This window comes from Mustela nivalis (assembly GCF_964662115.1).
Source record: "Mustela nivalis genome assembly, chromosome: 13".
Classification (NCBI taxonomy): domain Eukaryota; kingdom Metazoa; phylum Chordata; class Mammalia; order Carnivora; family Mustelidae; genus Mustela; species Mustela nivalis.
Window position 1 is genome coordinate 56,024,081 of NC_139032.1, and position 19,474 is coordinate 56,043,554.

Below are 19,474 nucleotides of genomic sequence, written 5' to 3' on the forward strand. Positions count from 1 at the left end.
TATAAAGATTTCTGCTTCATTTGCCTTCTGTATTAAACCTGTGCCATGTATTGCTTCCACAAATAGCCCAGATGAACAATTTTTCTAAAATCTCACCCTGCCAAGCCTGAATATAACCGGAGTACCTATTATATATACCATATCTTGCAGGACATCCTGGAGCAGGGTTAGTTGAAAAGTTTAATTAGTATAAAATGATGTACAATAACATTAGTAAATGTCTGCTGGCTAAAGCTGACAAGCCCTGTCCCCCAGTTGTCCATACGTAATAACTTCATACCAAGTTCACCATGTCTCAAGCAGTGGGAATCATCTCCATCCAAACTTCATCATCTCCATCCACAGCCTACCTTCCTGACCCCATAAACTCAAACCCTGTCAGGAAGCATTCTGTGGTTCTACGTTCTGCTGTTCTGTAGATGTTTTCAGAATATATGTGAAACCTGGAGAAGAGTCTGAATGCTCACAAATGTCTCTGAAGGAAATTTGGACCTTATTGTCTTTCTCTCACATCATCTTCTTTCCTTTCTTCCAGTTGTTTCTTCTTTCCTGTGCTAATCAGGGCCATGAACAAACAATCCTCAAATCTCAATGGCTTAAAGTACTGAAAACATATTTCATGTCCATGTCAGTCTGTGGCAGGTTGTGGGGATTAGGGAACAGGGGTGGGCTCTACACAGGCATCAAAGACCCAGGCTGATAGAGGCTCCCATGGGCTGCCTGGGCAATGATAACCACCGGACAGAGGGTGAGGAGGGGAGATGAAAGAAACATGGAATGTGATGCAGGACATTTTAGGAGCCAGAACTATAAACTACATATCACTATATATATAACTATAAACTATATATCGCTTCCATCCACATTCCATTTGGCAGAACTCAATCACAGGACTCCACCTAACTGAAGGTTGGGCATGGAGAGAGAAATGAGATTTAGCTATGTTTCCAGGAAGAGAACAAAATGAGTTTGGCGAAAAAACCCTCCAGCTTGGTGAACAAACCCTCCATGAGAAATTTATATATATCTTTCCTTAGACGTCTTTTGTCTCCACCCAGGTCAAGAAAACACACTTTGACATCTCATACAATTTCAACAATGTGTTTGATGGGTCATATACAGTCCAGTTACATTTGTAACAAACATCTTGATCCTATATCATACACTGCTTTGTATAATTCTCAAATTGCCTCACCTATATACATTAATTCTTCAATAAGATTTCATGGTGGAGGGGGTGGTAGTGTGAGAGGAAGCAGACTAGAAAGAGCTGTTTTTCATAGGAAGAGGGAAAAAGCAAACAACTTAGAACTTTTAGAAACCTAATTGAGTGTATATTGATAGATTATGATATTATCAATCAGTGTGAGAACTTGAGGGGAAATGTATTTATTTCTGAGCAGACTATTTATATCAGGGACAGGTAATTTGGATTTAGAAGCATTAAAACGGGTATTTTGAAAACTCAAATGTATAGTCTTAAAGGATGCACCCATCATTTCATCGTTAGGGGATGGTGCATATTTCCACTAGATGGCCCTATTTCAAAATATTACAAAGCTGGAGCTGAACAGGTTTCTGATGAATTGCAACTCTCATAGCTTTTCAAGTATTTAGGGCACTTCATTATCAATTGTAGCTGGTTTCCTTAAAATACTATTGATGTGGCAAATTTCATCTTTTAGTATGACATGAAACTGTTTTGGTAAAAGAATTCAGCCCCAAATTTTCTTAATAGAGAATATTTTGTACTGAACAGATCATTTAAAATGAACAACCTGGCACTAGTGAAATGACAATCTGTCCCCCAAAGTGCAGAATCAGCAGTGATGCTGGGAGAGTTCACAAAGAAGCACAGGCTATAAATTTCCCTCTCTCCAAGTGGATTTTAAAACCAACACAGATTCTAGTCCTCTTTTTTTTCCCCCAGCTCTATTTTGAGACACACATTTCAAAATCCCTAAGGTTATTCTACTATGCTATATGGATTCTGACAACTCCAAATAAGTCAAAACCATCCAATTAAATTACGCTCTGAAACTAAAATTAGATGATTATAATAAAAAGCTGAAAACCCCATATTTAGCAACTAGAGCCTGGTAGTTGCCATCATAAAGCAGCCTGAGATTGCTGATGAGAAAGAATAGAAGACACTAATGTCTCTTTTTCCTATCCATGCATCCATTAATCCTGGCATTCTTTGTGTTAGGTGCTGGGTCTCAATGTAAGAAGGAAGTTCATCTAATCAAAATAAAGAAAGTCACAGAAATAGATTACTCATTCCCTTCCTGCCCTTTTCCAGCTCTCAGTCCCACTGAAAGTAGACCAAGGGTAAGATTTCCTACCACTTCTGCTCTCATCTTCTTTCTAAGCAAGTCTGATCATAGCAACATTGGTTCATTCCCGGAAACAAAGGAAGTCAACACCAGAGCCTTCTTTCTCCACTCCTACCATCCTTCAGGATTCTTCCTATGTTGAAATTAAGACCTCACACTACACTCAATATTACTAAACCATTCTAATACACATCCACAACTGTAGATACGAAATCAGAGTACTACATTTAAACTAAAATAATTTCCCTCCACTGTTGTGGTCATATGAGTTATAGTCAGTATTAAACTGAAAACATTTCCCATCCTGGTTCTCCCAAATTATGGCAGTCATGTATTTCCTTGTCCATTAAATTCCACACCACAAAAATTGTACATTTGCGTGTCCAGAGAGTTATGGGATTAAGTGTGGCAAAGGTAATGTGTATATAATGACACCTTTGACTATGATGAAGAAACAGAGACTGGATTTACCTTTGTGGCTCAACAAATAGAAAACCAGAAAAAAGTGTATGAAGTTTTCAGACACTGAACAACAAGTAATTAGGACTGTGATCCCTGAAAGAAAGGGAAATAAATGAGGTGAGCCCTATAATTGCCCCAGTTTTCTGCCTGGAAGAAATTCCTAGTATAGGAAGTGATACGCAAACAGAGCACACCAGTCTCACTGAGTTGGGAAGACAGAGATTGAAGTTTGAAGAGGCCAAGACAGCTAGACTTTCCTTCTGAGAGGAGAGAGCTAGTACAGAGAGCTCTGAAATCTTCACCCGGATAAAGATCTGTGCCTGTGTGAAGGAAAACTACCTGAGGCCACAGAAAGAAGCCCAGGAAAGATGTACAGAAAACAGAGCCTGCAGCTCTCTGAGGGCTTTAAATAGTTCCATTTTCCTACTGACCAGAGGGAAAAGAACTCAAACTACAAAAGACATTAGGTCCTGACCTGAGAAGAGTATTGCCCTCTTGATAATAGAGCTACTCTGGATCTATCCTAACAAAGCTTGAAAGCAAACCTTGAAGCAATCCAACTAATTCCAAGTGACTTAACTACACATCGGAATAAAAGTCCAACACTATGTAAGGCATACAACAGGATGCATCATCAAAAAAGTTAATAACACAATGTTCAGAATTCAATACTAAAAAAATTACCAAGAATGCAAAAGAGCAGGAAAATAAGATCCATAGCCAACCACAGAAAAATCAACCAATCAATACAGTCAAGAGTGATGGAGATAATGAAATTAGGAGACAAAGATGTCTTAAAAAGTTATTATAAACATGTTCCATATATTAAAGAAGGTAGAGAAAAGCATAAGAATGATTATAAGGGGAAGGAAAGATATAAAAATGATCCAAGGAACTTCTGGGCCATAAGAATACATTATCTGAAATGAAAAATACAATGAATGAGACTAGCAACAGCTTAAACCACAGAATAAGAGATCAGTAAATTTGAGACACAGTGATAGAAGCTGTCCTGAATGAATAGCACAGAGAAAAATACTGAAATAAACAGAGCATCAGTGACCTTAGGGACACTTATCAATATGAGACATCAGAGTTCAGATATACTATAACATACCACAAATATAAAGACATAGATAGCTTGAAAGTAAAAGAATGGAAAAGGTATGCAAGGAAAAAAACAGTATTTTCAGACAAAGTAAATTTCAGAACAAGGAGTATTACCTGGAACAAAGAGAGACATTTGATAGTGATAAATGTGTGTCTACCTAATAAAAGCTTCAAATACAAGAAGAAAAACTCATAGAAATGAAAGGAAAAATTGATAAGTATATAATTATAGCTTGAGACTTCAGCACTTTTTTGTCAGTAGTTGATAGAAACAAGCAGCAAGAATATTAGTAATACATAGGAGATCAAAGAACACTACCAATCAACTTAATGTAATTGGTATTTCTAGAACATGTCACACAATGACACCAAAAGACACGTTCTTTTCAAATGCATGCAGAACATTCACTAAGATAGACTACAGATTTTAAAAAGTCTCAAATTTAATGGAACTAAAATCATTCAAAGTATATTCTCTAACCATGATGGAGTTAAATTGTCTCAATAATAGAAAAAATACTGGAAAATACTCAACAAGTTGTATATTAGGTAGCACATTTCTAAATATCTCATGGGTCAAAAAAAAAATCACAAAAGAATTAGAAAATATTTTCAACTGAAATATAAAACTGAACATAAATATAAATATAAACTGAAATAGAAAACAAAACACATCAAAATTTGTGGAATTCAGTTAAAGCAGTACTCAGAAGAGGATTGTAGTGTTAACATTGAGATACTACCTTACACCAGTTAGAATGGCCAAAGTTAGCAAGACAGTAAATAATAAGTGTTGAAGAGGATGTGGAGAAAGGGGAACCTTCTTACACTGTTGGTGGGAATGCAACCTGGTGCAGCCACTATGGAAAACAGTGTGGAGATTCCTTAAGAAATTAAAAATAGAGCTTCCCTATGACCCTGCAATTGCACTACTGGGTATTTACCCCAAAGATACAGATGTAGTGAAAAGAAGGGCCATCTGTACCCCAATGTTCATAGCAGCAATGGCCACAGTTGCCAAACTGTGGAAAGAGCCAAGATGCCCTTCAACAGATGAATGGATAAAGAAGATATGGTCCATATGTACAATGGAATATTATGCCTCCATCAGAAAGGATGAATACTCAACTTTTGTATCAACATGGACGGGACTGGAGGAGTATATGCTGACTGGAGGAGATTATGCTGAATGAAATAAGTCAAGCAGAGAGGTCAATTATTATATGGTTTCACTTACTTGTGGAGCATAAGAAATAACACAGAGGACATTGTGAGAAGGGGAGGAGAAGTGAGTTGGGGGAAATTGGAGGGGGACACAAACCATGAGAGATTGTGAACTCTGAGAAACAAACTGAGGGTTTTGGAGGGGAGGAAGGTGGGGGGTTGGGTGAGCCTGGTGGTGGGTATTAAAGAGGGCACATATTTCACGGAGCACTGGGTGTGATGCATAAACAATGAATCTTAGAACACTGAAAAATAAATTAAATTGAATTAAATTTTAAAAAGAATATAGTGTTAAATCATAATATTTAAGAAAGAGAAAGGCCTTAAATCAATGATCCAAGCTTCCACTTTAAGAAACAAAAAAAGGGGGGCACCTGGGTAGCTCAGTCGGTTAAGCATCTGCCTTCCGCTCAGGTCACGATCCCAATGTCCCGGGATCAAGCCCCATGTGGGGCTCCCTGTTCAGTTGGGAGTCTGCTTGTCCCTCTCCCTCGTCCCTCCTCCTCACTCATGATTACTTTCTCTCTCTTTATCTCAAATAAATAAATAAATAAAATATTTTTTTAAAAAAAGAAACTAGAAAAAAAGAAGAGCTAATGAAAACTAAAGGAAGCAAAAGGAAAAAAAAATAAATAGCAAAAAACAATGGAAGAGGAAACAGATCATACAGAAAAAGAAATCAATGAAATTAACAATCAGTTTTTTTTTAAAGAAAAAATAGTAAATCACAAATTTCAAGCTAGACTGATGGAAAAAAATATAGAAAGAAGGCATACCAACATCAGTAATGAAAGAAAAGACATCACTACAGAGCCTATAGACATTACAATGAAAATAAGTGTTATGAACAGGGCAACCTGGGTGGCACAGTGGTTAAGTGTTCAACTTGTGATTCTGGTTCAGGTCATGATCTCATGGGATCAAGCCCCATGTCAGGCTCCATGCTCAGTGGGGAGTCTGCCTGAGAGTCTCCCCTCTCCCTCTGCCCTTCTCCCCACTTGCAGGTTCTCTCTCACTCTCTTTCCAAAAAAATACATAAATCTCTCTTTTTAAAAAGATTTTATTTATTTATTCAACAGACAGATCATAAGTAGGCAGAGAGGCAGGCAGAGAGAGAGGGAGAGGCAGGCTCCCTGCTGAGCAGAAAGCCCAATGCGGGGCTCCAGCCCAGCACCCTGGGATCACAACCTGAGCCAAAGGCAGAGGTCTTTCACCCACTGAGCCACCCAGGCGCCCCAAAATACATAAATCTTAAAAAAAAAAAAAAGAGTATTATGAACAACACCATGCTATAAATTCAAAAACTTAGATGAAATGGACAAATTCCTTACAAGACACATACTCCCCAAACCTATACAATAACGAGTAAATAACATAAGTGGCCCTATTTCTATTAAGGAAATTGAATTTGTAGTTTAAAAACCTCCCCACAGGGACGCCTGGGTGGCTCAGTTGGTTAAGCAGCTGCCTTCGGCTCAGGTCATGATCCCAGCATCCTGGGACCAAGTCCCACATCGGGCTCCTTGCTCAGCAGGGAGCCTGCTTCTCCCTCTGCCTCTGCCTGCCATTCTGTCTGCCTGTGCTCACTCTCTACCCCCCCTCTCTCTGATAAATAAATAAAATCTTTAAAAAAAAAACAAAACAAAACCTCCCCACAGAAAACCTCAGCTCGTATGACCTCACTGGTGAATTCTATCAAACATGTAAGGAAGACATAATACCATTTCTATACAAACCTTTTCAGAAAATAGCAGCATTTAAAAACTAAAGCAATGAAACTCGACCATTCTCTTACACCGTACACAAAGATAAACTCAAAATGGATAAAAGACCTTAATGTGAGACAGGAATCCATCAGAATCCTAGAGGAGAACATAGACAGTAACCTCTCTGATATCAGCCACAGCAACTTCTTTCAAGATATTTCTCCAAAAGCAAAGAAACAAAAGTGAAAATGAACTTTTGGGACTTCATCAAAATCAAAAGCTTCTGCACAGCAAAGGAAACAGTCAACAAAACAAAGAGGAAACCCACGGAATGGGAGAAGATATTTGCAAATGACAGTACAGACAAAAGGTTGATATCCAGGATCTATAAAGAACTCCTCAAACTCAACACACACAAAACAGACAATTGTATAAAAAAAATGGGCAGAAGACATGAACAGACACTTCTCCAATGAAGACATACAAATGGCTATCAGACACATGAAAAAATGTTCATCATCACTAGTCATCAGGGAGATTCAAAATAAAACCACATTGATATACCACCTTATACTAGTTACAATGGCCAAAATTAGCAAGACAGGAAACAACATGTGTTGGAGAGGATGTGGAGAAAGGGGACCCCTCTTCCACTGTTGGTGGGAATGCAAGTTGGTGCAGCCACTTTGGAGAACAGTGTGGAGATTCCTTAAGAAATTAAAAATAGAGCTTCCCTATGGCCCTGCAATTTCACTACTGGGTATTTATCCCAAAGATACAGACGTAGTGAAAAGAAGGGCCATCTGTACCCCAATGTTTATAGCAGCACTGGCCACAGTCACCAAACTGTGGAAAGAACCAAGATGCCCTTCAATGAATGAATGGATAAGGAAGATGTGGTCCATATACACTATGGAGTATTATGCCTCCATCAGAAAGGATGAATACCCAACCTTTGTAGCAACATGGATGGGACTGGAAGAGATTATGCTGAGTGAAATAAGTCAAGCAGAGAGAGTCAATTATCATATGGTTTCACTTATTTGTGGAGCATAACAAATAACATGGAGGACATGGGGAGATGGAGAGGAGAAGGGAGTTGAGGGAAATTGGAAGAGGAGGTGAACCATGAGAGACTATGGACTCTGAAAAACAACCTAAGGGTTTTGAAGGGGTGGGGGGTGGGAGGTTGAGGAGAGCCAGGTGGTGGGTATTATGGAGGGCACAGATTGCATGGAGCACTGGGTATGGTGCAAAAACAATGAATACTGTTATGTTGAAAAGAAATTAAAAAAATTTTTTTAAAAGAATGTAAAAAAAAAAAAAAAAGAGGCTACAAGGAGCTAAGAACCCCTCTAAGGCAGTAGCAGGGATATATGTGTGACATATGTATGAGATATGATGAGAAGTAGCATCAGCGAGACTTGCTAATGAACGGAGTGTGAAGACAAGAGAGGCTTTAAGGGGGAATTCAGACCCCTAGAGAATCAGGTAGAAACATGCACACATCCAAAGATTAACATCATTTGTGAACAGCCAGCTAGAGGAATCATAACAGAACCACCAATCTAATTCATGAGATCATCCCATGAAGTTGGGCTATAGGTAGATTACAGTCTGTGATACCATGAGATCTGTTTTGCCTCTGAGAAGTTCTTTGATGCTAAGTCACATATGGTAAAAGCAGCAGTGTTGGATTATAGCCTGTATGACCAGGTGGATGATGGAGCCAGTAACTAAAATAAGGAATACCACCAGCACTGTGCACATCTATAAAATATAAAACACCAGGCACTTGGGTGGCTCAGTTGGTTGAGTGACTGCCTTTGGCTCAGGTCATGATCCCGGACTTCCAGGATCGTGTCCCACATTGGGCTCCCAGCTGCTTGGGGAGTCTGCCTCTCCCTCTGACCTTCTCCTCTCTCATGCTCTCTCTCACTTATTCTCTCTCAAATAAGTAAATAAAATCTTTAAAAAAAATAAAATAAAATATAAAACACTTTCTAGCAGCTCAAAGAGCCAGTGGCCACTGCACAAGAACATTAGTGCCTTTCAGGTAGATATGGGGAACAATTAAGATTCCAAGAGTAACCAGAGGGGGAAATGCTCCTGGAAGACTTGAATTTATACATGTGGTTGTTTAGGAAAATGGAAGAGTGCCTGTCTTGGGAGAACTTAACCAGAATACTAGCAAACAGGGGGACTCAAAAGAGTGAACTCTAATACTTTTGGTTGGAGACCTTGAACCAATGAGCAAAATAGATCTGGCAATTTCTGAATGTTAATGGGGCATGGGAGCAGGATGGCAGAGCAGAGTTACATTAATCTGCATATGTCTTTATATTTAAAGTAGGTTTCTTGGGGCACCTGGGTGTCTCAGTCAGTTAAACATCTGCCATGGGTCTCAGTTCATGATCCCATGATCCTGGGATGGAGCCTTGCGGTCAGGCTCCCTGAGAAGTGGGGAGTCCACTTCTCCCTCCTCTTCTGCTCTTCCCCAACACCACCCACACCAACTCGTGCTCTCTCTCTCAAATAAATAAATAAATAAAATCCTAAAACAATTAAAAAAAAATAAAGTAGGTTTCTTGTTGACAATATACGGTTGTCTTGTTTTTGGGTCCGCCCTGAAAATTTTAGTCTTTTAATTGATAGTATTTAGACCACTGACATTTAGTGATCATTAATCCAGCTGGATGACTATCTACCATATTTGTCACCACTTTCTACTTGTTGGTATTGTTCTTTTTTCCTATTTTTGTCATTTTCTGCATTTTATATGATTCCATTTTCTCTTCTAATTAATTATAATTAATGTCAATTTTACTTTTTTAGTCATTGTCCTAGAGTTTGCAGTATACACTTATAATTTAATCCAAGTCTACCTTCAAATCACGCCATACCACTTCGCAAGTAATGCAAATACCTTGTAGTAATAAAATATTTCTCATTCTTCTGCCTCATCCCATGTATCAGTGGTGTCATTTATTTCACTTATACATAAGCTATAATCATCAAATACTATTGTTATTTCACCTCAATCTGTTATCTTCTAGATAAATTGGGGAGAAAAGAAGTTTTTATATTACCTTACTCATTGCTTCTCTACTGCTCTTCTTACATAGATCTGAGTTTGTGATCGCTACTATTTTGGTTCTCTCTAAAGAACTTCCTTTAATGTTTCTTGAAAGTGAGGTTTACTGAAAATTCCCTCAATTTTTATTTGTCCAAGAAAGTATTTATCCTTCATTTTTGAAGGATAATTTTACAAAATGGAGATTTCTAGGTTTTTGTTTAGTTATTATTTTTTGTTTTGTTTTGTTTTGTTTCCTCTCAATACTTTAAGTATTTCACACCTCTCTCTTCTTACTTGCCTGGTTGATTGAGAAAAATGTGAATATAATTCTTTCTGGATTCTTTCAAGATTTTCTTCTTTATCTGTGATTTGCTGCAATTTCAATGTTATATGTTTAGGTGTAATTTGGTGGGGGGCATAGAGGGGTAGTTACCCTACTTGGTGTTTTTCTGAGTTTCCTGGATCTGTAGTTTTCTGACTGAAATTCATGTGGGGGGAAATTCTCAGTCATTATTACTTCAAATATTGCTTCTGTTCCTTTCTCTCTTTCTTCTTCAGATATTCCCGTTACATGCATGAGAGAGGCAACCCAGGATTGAAGCCTAGTTCTAATGCCAAAGCCCATGATTTTTTCCATGCTAATTTATGAACAGTTAAAAAAATTTATGAACAGTTTACTAGCACACATTTAGCTTTAAGCCATAAATTACTCAACCTGAAAAAGAACAATCCATAAGAATATGGAGTGAGCCTGAGTGAACAAAACCAAACCAGACAATAGTGTATATGGCAAGGGATGGGAATGGACGAGAGAATGCGATTAACTGACTGTTTAAAATGTATCAGGTTCTGAGGTCCATTTTCACAACATTTTTTTCTCTTTTACTTCTCCCAATAGCCCTGTGAAGCAAGGACTATTATCTGCATGTTCTCAATGCAGCTATGGAGCACAGGGTGAGTTAATCTGAGGCAAAATTGTCAGCTTTATCAAGTTTGACTTTTACGCTTTGGTTCCCATTTCTCATTCCTCACTCAGCTCCTTTCTGATGCTCTCAAATAGGTGAGGTTTCCTTTGAAATTTGAAAATTTAATCTTTGACAATCTCAGAAGAAAAGCTAATAGAAAAAATTAGGTGATTTAGCCTCACCTCCTGAATGGTCTGATTTTATAGTAAAAAGAAAAAGTGTATGTACGTGTGTGTGTTTAAGATGAGTATTTTTCTCTCCTTCCTTCCTTCTCTCCCTCTCTTCTTTCCTTCCCACCTTCCTTTTCTCATTCTTTTTTCTTCCTTTGGATTTTTGTTTTTGTTTTGTGGATTTTTGTATTTGTTTTTGCTCTTGCTGTGTGGTTTTTAAAAAAGATTTTATTTATTTATTTGACAGACAGAGATCACAAATAGGCAGAGAGAGAGGAGGAAGCAGGCTCCCCGCTGCGCAGAGAGCCCGATGCGGGGCTCGATCCCAGGACTCGATCCCAGGACTCTGGGATCATGACCTGAGCCAAAGGCAGAGGCTTTAACCCACTGAGCCACCCAGGTGCCCCGTTTTTGCTGTGTATTTTAAAATGTCTGCCTTTTGGGGAGCCTGGGTGGCTCAGTTGTTAGGCATCTGCCTTCAGTTCAGGTCATGATCTCAGGGTCCTGGGATTGAGCCCTGCATTGGGCTCCCTGCTCTGAGGGAAGCCTGCTTCTCCCTCTCCCACTCCCCCTGCTTGTGTTCCCTCTCTCTGTGTGTTTTTATCTGTCAAATAAATAAATAAAATCTTTAAAACAAAAAAATGTCCGCCTTTTGCCTTGCAACTTGAATGACAACTGGGCTTAGTATAGTAACGGGTCCCACTTTCTTTCCTGCAGAAACTTGTAGATACTGCTCACCTGTCTTCTGTAGTAGGAGGCCATTCTGACCTTTACCCCTTGTGGGTAGCTAGCTCTTTCTGATTGGATGCTTCAGGAAAACTTTCTTTATTCCTAAAGGTAAATACCTTAATCAATGTCATTTGCTTTATATTAAATAGTTTCTGAGTATATGGTGTACCCTGTCAATAGCAGACTTCATTCTTTTACCTTCGGGGAAATTTTTCTTCATTATATTTGAGAATAATTTTTATCTTCTATTTTGAGTATGCTATTTCAGGAACAATAATTATCTGCATTTTGTATCATCTATTTATGAACACCTTGTTTGGTCTCATTATTTTAATTTCTTTATAATTTTTTGCTGTGTTCATAGTGATTACTTCAAGTCTTCAATGCCACTAACTTGGTTCTGTCTAGACTGTTCTCTGATTTCTAATTTATTTAAGATCTGTAATAGTATTATTTTGGTTCCAATCGGTTTCCTTAGCCCTGCAATTTCTCTTTCATGTCTTTCTGTTGTTTCAGCATTTTGTCTTTGAGTTCGTATGTACTGATAGCCTGTTTTTATTAAGGTTTTGTTTTCTTTTTAGCACTAGGCAATCTGGGGGGATTGCCTTCTTTTTTCTTAATTTTTGTTTTTTCTGGGCTATTTCCTTTGTGTCTGTACCTTCTCTCTCTCTCTCTCTCTCCCTCTTCCTACCCTCACCCCCTCCTCTGTGACACATTTACAAGGTTGACATGCCTTTTATTTTTATTTTGCTTAAACTCCAGTTTGACAGTTCTATGTAAGTCTCCAGTTGCTCTGATCTATAGTAGTTCTTCTTGACCTTCTTAGCTTCCCAGAAACTAGTTATCACCCCTGTGGACAGCAACTTGGAGGCTGGATGTCATTTTCTATTTGCTTTTCTGTATCCTGAAACTTGAGAGTGGTAAGGAGAAGAGCCCCTCTGGAACTGCCCGCAGTCCTTGCTGGGGTCCTGGACTGCTTCCTCTCTTCTGAGTCCCTGCAAATGTCCTTTATGGGGGCCAGCCTTCCCAGCAAGGGCCAGGAATTTCCTAACCCAAGGGCTCTGGTTCATTCCTCCAACGCAGCGGTGACCTTGGAGAATGGCTGGTCCTCAGCCAGGGTCTGCAGTGGTACAGAAAGTGGCTCCTAGGTTCATTGTTTCCCACTTACTCATCCTTCCGGCCGCTTCTCTTCACCACTTCTCTTCAAATGAAGGTGAATTCGGGATATTGGAACATTCCTCAGTTGTTTTCTGGGAAGCAGATGTGGTAAGCAAGGTTGAGAGCCACTTTTCAATTTTGATTACTGCTGATAATTTTCAGCCTTTTGGAAAGAAACATTTTTGTTCATTTCATTAGGTACTGGGGGAGAAATGTTATTTGATCTGACTTCCTCTACCCCCAGACTTTCAGAACAACTTTCAAGCAAGCACTGCTGATTCCAAGCAGGTGGTTCATGGAAAAAAAACAAAAAACAATAAACAAAAACAAAAAAAAAAAAACCACAAAAAACCAAAGCATGAAGTTCAGAGTCAAGATAAGAATAAAATTAAGGATGGGTGGAAAGCAGAGAGCCTCATTTCATCTTGACTTTTAATATTGAGATGGTTCCTAATTTTATATTTACTTAAATAATATATTCATGCATCCAAGAGCTAAAAAGGGAGTGGGGCAGAACACAAGTTTTTACCTTTCCCAATGTTAAAATATACTGAAGGTAAATAGTTGCAGGTTCAAAATCTCATATATTAAATGTATTTTTAAAAGGAAAACTTAAGCATCCTTATAATTACTCAAGAGTATCAGAGGGGCATTAAAATGTGTCCCAAGAACACAATATCCTTTCCTCAAGATGTCTCTGCAGCTGAGCTGATCATCTCTGACTTTACCATACTTCAGATTTATTTATCTTACAGAGTAAAATGTATTCTTTCATTACTTTTAGAGATTAATTCTGTGTGCTGACTTCAACAAGACTTGATGTTTTCCATTTGTGCTCAGTCACATTTTAAGCAACACCCTGGGAGATAGAGTCAGTGCTGTGTACAGGGATTTCACTGCACAGTTCACATCGAGATCAGCAAAAGGGTGGATAAATCCCTAGGTGCAGTTTTAATTTTGTTGCCAGGAAAACAACAACAACAACGAACAACCAGTGTTCAGAGTCCATTAGGCGTAGCCTCTCTGATGTGCCTCTTCAAAATGCAATAGACAGGAAATAGCACATCTTAGCGCCTGCCCCTCCCAGCCCCCTCTTGAATCCCAGCTGCCAGCGAAGCTCAGGAGGCTTGGTCTTTGGAGTTCAGTGATCATACTGCCCAGCATTGCAGGTCACCGGCTCCTGAGGGCTGTTTATCTTCTTTTCAGCATTTGGCAGGTGTGCTTTACCAGTATCTTAATTCTCCCTGTGCTTCTTAGATGATTCACAATGATTGCTCCTCATGTCACCTTAACCTATTGAGCAAATTCGCAAGAGTTATTTATTCATTTTAAAGTATAATATGCCTCCTAGTCCCAATGGCTGAAGAGACCACACAGGCCAACAGCCTTTACTGTGGATTTCTTGATATGCTGCACAATGACTACTTAGGTAGAGTTATGGGGTCAAAGTAGCATTCGTTAAGCATCTGTGCTCTGGACTCAGGAATCTAAATCTTGGCTCCACCACCCACCGCACAACAGGGCAAGGTACTTACCCCCTTTGAACCCCAGGTTCCTTATCTATAAAATGGGAATAATAATGGTACCAATTGGGAAGATTTTTAAAAAGCTAATGTATGGGGGCATTCTTAGCCCTGTGCAAATGATATAACTGCTGAAGATGATTATCATCTTACTATTTTATGTAATGAAGACTTCTACCTTCGAGTTTCTACATTTAAAATTTTTATTGAATTGTTTTACCAATGAAAATACAGTGAAGTATTTTTGAAACCAGAGGCTTTTTCAAATTTTATTTATTTATTTATTTTACGATTTTATTTATTTGAGAGAGACAGTGTGTGTATGTGTGTGTGTGTGTGTCTTAGAGAGAGAGAGAGAGAGAGAGCAAGCGCACATGCTGGGGAGAGAGGCAAAGGGAGAGGGAGAAGCAGACTCCCGGCTGAGCAGGGAGCCCAGGTTGCCAAGGAAAATTTCACTTTCAGTGATTTTTTTTAAGGTTTTTTTAATTTATTTGACAGGTAGAGAGTGATCACAAGTAGGCAGGGAGGCAGGCAGAGAGAGAGGGAGAAGCAGGCTCCCTGCTAGGCAGAGAGCCCGATGCAGGGCTTGATCCCAGGACCCTGAGATCATGACCTGAGCTAAAGGCAGAGGCTTAACCCACTGAGCCACCCAGGCGCCCCTGAAAGGATTTTTTTATTCTACCTAGTGGATCGGATAAATTAAGTAGAACATTTGAAATTTCATGACTTTCAAAGTTGAACATACATTCTACTGATATTTATTCTCCCATTTGACAGGTTCATGACTTTTTATTCCTCATGTGTTCATCCTCATAGCATGACTGTCCCTGAATCTGATAACTTTACCTCAAGTGGTGTCTTCTGTTTTCTGATAACCACACTCAGTCCTCTTGAAATATAGTCTTTAATGAATTTGTTCTTTCCATCAGTTCGGCGGCTTCCTCAGTCTACAAAAGAATGAGATAGGTTTCACCAGATGTCCCAGAATGTCTTTTTGATGTAGGCTTCCATAAATCTAAGTGCGTTTTTCATTTGCTGGGTAGCCTGGGAAAATCTAGAATTTGAGGACACACCTGATTATTTACTGGAGAAATTAAGTGGTTAAAAAAACTCAGAGATGGGAAAGATAAGTCAGGAGAGTAGCAGCAAGCAATGGGAAGAGAAAAACCAAGAGTCGATGATGTTGGACTTTTGCATGGCAAATAAGCATGTACAATTAAGGAGGTATGTAGGAGGTGAGCCATGCATGCAGTGATCAGTGTGTATACCTAATGTCTGGAAGGACTGTAAGACCAAATCACACTGTGAGAACAGGTATTACTTATCATTCATTCATCCATTTTCTTCACATGTTCACCAACCAATATGTTTTGGTCCCCTTTATTGCCAGGTGTAAGGATGTTCCTCAGGGCCCTGAGTTGGCTTCTGTTCTGCTTGTATATCAAGCGTAGGGGCCATCTCAGTATCTTATAAAAGTATGCTTATGAAAGTATCTTCTTTTCACTTTTTTTATTTGAAAGAGTCTATATCTTCTTGAAAACTACGAAAAAAATTAAGATGAGGTCTAAAATTAGCTTCTAATGTCTGTAATAAACATTTCCAGAAGGTACCTACCTTCCAATGTTTCTTGGGTACTTTGTTCCCCTTACTGAATATTACATGGTACTTTCCAAGTTCACATATGTAGCTACAATATACAACTTGAGACTTAAAAATGAAAAAAAAATGTTCAATGATCAAAACTGGTTCAGTTTTCCAATCTGAATACCAATAACAAAATTAAAAAATGATCAAAGAATTCTGTCCAAAAGAATCCCCTAGCCTCAGACAGCTTTGTGGGTAAGACTTTCAAATGTTCAAAAAGCACATGATTCTCATCCTTTGTAAAAAAAAAGATTAAAAAAAAACATGGAAACTTATTAATTAATTATTAAAAAACTAAAATTACATTGGTACCAACATTTAAAGCAATAGCAACAACTATAAACCAAATTTACATATCAATATAAATGTAAAAATCTTGGGTAAAACACCTACAAATTAAATTTTAAAGTGCAATTAGGGAGTTCCCACCATGTCCAAGTAGGATTTCTCCAAGAAATGGGAAGATTTTAAAAAATTAAGTAATATACTAATATTAACATTTGTACAGACTAAAAATGGCCACAAATTCCTTGACATTTCTCCTTTTGAGAGGAAGGGCCTATTTGGCCTCTTCTTGCATCTTGGATGATCTGTGACTGCTTTGACCAGTTTAGAATGGTGGATGGAACACTATGCCAGCTCGGAGTCCAGTCTTTGACAGGACAGCAGCTCTCATTTTGGTTTCTTGGAGCCCTGAGCCGCTTGTGAGAAGTCTAGCCACCCTGCTACAGAGTCCACATAGAGAGGCTCTGAGGCTGCACAGAGAAGGACCAGAGCCCAGCTGAGCACTCTTCCAGCTATCCCCTCAAGACACCAAGCAGATGAGTAAAGCCATCTTGGACCCTGCAAACGGCTAGCTGCATATCATCAAATGACCCCACTCAACATTATAGGGGAAGAGGAGTCATCTGGCTGAGTCCTACTTAAATTCCTAACCCACAGGGCACCTGGGAAGCTCAGTCGGTTAATCTGGGCCCTGGAGCCTGCTTAAGATTTCTCTCACTCTCTCTCTCTGCCCTTCCCCACACCCACTTACTCTCTCTCAAAAAAAAAAAAAAAAAAAATCCTAACCCACAAAATCACAAGATATAATTAAAAAGTTGTTGTTTTATTTTGGGTTGTTGTCAAACAATTGACTAAACAATGGATAACTGGAATAATTGTCCAACAATATGTGAACTGATGATTCACATAAAAAAGAAAATACCTAATTTATATATATATAAATCTTTAATCTTGCAAGCCCAGCATATAGGAACCCACAATACCATTTTTGGGTGCAGAGTTCATGTGATCTCTTTGAAAGGTATTTTGGTAATATGCATTCAAATATAAAATTTGCAGACCTTTTATCTAGAAACTTCACTGCTAGGCATTCCTTCTAAGGAAATAACCCACTAAGGGCCAATGATCTGTATATAACTATATTTTGTGCAGAGTTATATAAAACAGAGAAAAATTGGTAACAGTCTAAATGCTCATCAGCATAGGACCGGTTAAATAAAATACACACATCCCTCCAATGACATTGTATTCGGGTACCAAAAGGGATGTCTGGAAGATATAAAGCAACGTGGTTATGTTTATCTCTAAGGCCTAGAATTATGGGAGACTTTCACTTTCTGCTTTATACCCTTGCCCCATTATATATTAGTTTTATTAGTGCTCTCTCCCTCTCTCTCTCTCTCAAATGAATAATTAAAAAAAAACAAAACCTACTCCAGTTATCTAGAGAACTGGACAAGCCTTTCTTATTTGGATTGACTTCCACTTGAACATGTAGCTATGGTAACCACTGAGCATTGCCAGAGAACTCTTATTTGGAGGAGAACTCTTTTATTTTCAAAGCAGCTGCATGTATGTGTCTTCTTATCTGTCTGAATCAACTATTCATTCCATTATAAAACAGAGCTTCTTTTTAAACTGTTTGTATCAGAAGCAGGCTGATACATATTTAAGAGACGTGGAATCTTTCTTTCTCTCTCTCACAAAAATAAACAAATTAAATCTTTAAAAAGGGGGTGGGAGGTTGTGTCTGGGGGGCTCAGTCGGATGAGCATCTGCTTAGGCTCGGGTCATGATCCCAGGGTCCTGGGACAGAGTCCCGCATCGGGCTCTCTGCTCAGCAGGGAGCCTGCTTCTCCCTCTGTCCCTCCCCTCACTTGTGTGCATGCTCTCTCTCTCTCTCTCTCTGACCCACTCTCTCACAAAAATAAATAAATAAAATCTCAAAAGAGATGTGGAATACTCAGAATGGAGGGAAAGCAATGCGGATGAAGTTGGGAGCATTGAGGAGTAGATGAGGGACCAGCAGGATGGTAATGGCGCTGCTTCTGGAGAAGACAGTGATCGGTAAGGAAGTCTCCCACTCTTTCGATTTGAAGGAGTTACCAGTCAAGAGCTATTTTCTTTTCTTCATAAAAGTAGAAACATCTTAATTTTTCTTGACACAAGTTTATTGCTAAAATTCATATAATATGAAGGAATTAATAGCCCCCTCATACCTCCTGTTTGTAATCCCATACCCCTAGAGATAAATGCTGTTACCAGTTTATTCTGTGCACTTACAGATATTTTATGGATATATAGTTTACACACACACACATACGTGATATGTATGTATGTGTGCATGGGTGTAGATATTTAATTTTTAAACACAAGTGGGGTCTCTCTCAGTTAGGATTAGATTTGACTACATATAACAGAGACTCTTAAAAATACAATGTAAACAAAATAAATGTTCACTTCTCTCTCACAAGAAAAACAAAACAAAACAAAAAAACAGGAGGTAGGTAGTCCAGGGCTGATTGGTGGCTTCATAGTCATGAGGAAGCTGTCACCTTCCATTTTCCCATTCTAGAATCCCTACAGTGTGGTCCTTGTCTTCCTGGTACAAGATGGTCCAAACTTCAAATATTACATTCCAAGCAGCAGAGGTGAGGAATAAGGATACAACTGTCCTTTTTAAGGAAACTTCTGATTATACCTCATTGACCAGAAATTAGTCATAGCCCCATCTTTGCAAGGGAGACAGGGAATATAATCGTTCAGCTGAGTGACATTGTGCATAGCCAAACAAAAGGGTCCCTTGATTTGAAGAAGTCGAAGGTTATTTCACAAGGAACTGACATTCTCTCCCAATGTCATACTATTTTAATGTTCTATAACCTGCATTTTCTTTTTCTTTCTTTTTTTTAAAAGATTTTATTTACCTATTTGACAGAGAAAGACACACAGAGAGAGGGAACACAAGCAGAGGGAGTGGGAGAGGGAGAAGCAAGCTTCCTGCGGAGCAGGGAGCCCGATGCAGGGCTCAATCCTAGGACCCTAGGATCATGACCTGAGACAAAGGCAGACGCTCAACAACTGAG

At 38.8% G+C, this 19,474-nt stretch overlaps 1 long non-coding RNA gene across 1 annotated transcript in view; it reads left to right on the plus strand.

Moving 5' to 3' along the window:
* Nucleotides 1-10,810: 10,810 nt before the first annotated feature.
* The window catches only part of LOC309846015, a 50,915-nt gene continuing 42,251 nt past the window's right edge, over nt 10,811-19,474 (plus strand). Inside the window, exon 1 of the long non-coding RNA XR_014301681.1 lies at nt 10,811-10,868. This is a non-coding gene — a long non-coding RNA (uncharacterized lncRNA). The remainder of the gene's footprint in view (nt 10,869-19,474) is intronic.